General features: G+C 48.7%; 1 long non-coding RNA gene across 1 annotated transcript in view; it reads right to left on the reverse strand.

Annotated features, from left to right (window-relative positions):
* Nucleotides 1-1,481, reverse strand: part of LOC108297616 — a 47,928-nt gene extending 46,447 nt beyond the window's left edge. Inside the window, exon 1 of the long non-coding RNA XR_001822265.2 lies at nucleotides 1,203-1,481. This is a non-coding gene — a long non-coding RNA (uncharacterized LOC108297616). The remainder of the gene's footprint in view (nucleotides 1-1,202) is intronic.
* Between the last annotated feature and the right edge of the window lie 218 nt (nucleotides 1,482-1,699).

A 1,699-nucleotide genomic window follows, 5' to 3' on the forward strand; every position in this document is an offset into this window, starting at 1 on the left:
AAAAAGAAAAAGAAACTGTCTTAAAGCAATAACAACCTCATCTTCTGTAAGATCCTCCCAGTCCCCTTTTGTCTTAACCTTAACTGCATCTGCCTGTAGCTTTCCAGGACTCTGCAGCTTCTCTCAGCAGAAAGGCTTCTTCCATTACTACAGTGAGCAGGCTGGGACATGTGCAAGGGAGGCTATCCGGAAAAAACTAACTGGGCCTTTAATAAACTCTTTTTGCAGAGGCCGAAGCAGGACAATCATTTGAACCCGGGAGGTGGAGGCTGCAGTGAGCCTAGCGCCATTACAATCCAGCATGGGCGACAGGGTGAGACTCCGTTTCAAAAACAAACAAATAAAAAACAAAAAAGCCGGGCGCGGTGGCTCACGCCTGTAATCCCCGCACACTGGGAGGCTGAGACGGGCGGATCACCTGAGGTCAGGAGTTCGAGACCAGCCTGACCAATATGGTGAAACCCCGTCTTTAAAAAAACAAAACAAAACAAAAAATCTAACTCAGGTGCATTATTTTTAATTACTACATTCAGAGAAACAAAATTCAGGTTTCAGCAACTGTAATGTGTCAATTAAGCTCTGATTACATAACCAGGAAATTTTCACCTTTAATGTACAAATTAAGATATCACATAACTGTACCTAACAAATTATTAATTTGGTTTTCTTCATCATGCATTTTACAAAAAGACTTTCCTTCAAGCCTCTCCCATAGACCACAAACTACAAACTATAGCTGGGTGCGCTACAATTCTAGAACCACTGTTTGATTAAATTCTTTAATATTTTTGCAGTGGCTCCCATATATTTTTAACAGGAGAAAACAGGAACTGGGTACCCCACGGACCAAAGCTGTTCCCATTCATGAACGCGCACCCCAACTCGGGATTCTCCCCTGAAGACCCTCCCGTGGTCCCTGCACAATCTGGGAGAGACGCGGCTGCGGGTGCAAAGCTGCTCAAAGAGGGCTCCAGGCCACGGCACAGTCACTGGTAGGGAAGAGACAGGACGCCCGGGGCCCTGCTGTCAGTGCGGCCGCCATCTTGGGGCTGAAGGAGACTGAGGCCGAGCTGCGCCAGGAGAACTCAGGGCGCAAATTGTGGAGCTGACCGCGGGGAGGCCTGAGTCCAGCCACAGCCGCTTCCCACCGGTTCCAACCAACCCCTTCCCCTCTCTCGGTTTGACGGACCCGGCACCCTCACCATTTCTAGGCTTCCAGGGGGTCCCGCGTCTGAGCTGTGGATCTCCGAAGACCTGTAGGTCACAGGGCCGCAGACGCCGGGCCTCTTGCAGCTGAGGACGCCGAGCAGCGAAGAAAAGACTTAAAGCTGCAGCTGCAACAGGAGACAAAGGACCCGCCACGTTCCGGAATCCGTCCTGTTCGCTCCAGCTACGTGTCTGATTGGACAGTTCCCAGCCTAAAGTCGTTCATTGGATAACGTTTAAAACCCCACCCCCTCAGGCCCTGAGTGACAGAAGATGTGATTAGATGCTGGGCTGAATCAAGAAAGAGTGACAACCTAGGCTGCAGTCTTTTCAGGCAGGGCTCCCTCCCTGAGCTGAGCCAGGCCCACTCCAGAGGGTATTTGCATTCAACCTTGTGTGTAAGGTCATATGCATTTATAAATAATATATGGCTATACACAAATGAAAATAATAACAAGTGTTTTAAATTTTCAGCTTTTTTTTTTTTTTTTGA

This window comes from Cebus imitator, unplaced genomic scaffold (assembly GCF_001604975.1).
Source record: "Cebus imitator isolate Cc_AM_T3 unplaced genomic scaffold, Cebus_imitator-1.0 Scaffold820, whole genome shotgun sequence".
Lineage (NCBI taxonomy): Eukaryota > Metazoa > Chordata > Mammalia > Primates > Cebidae > Cebus > Cebus imitator.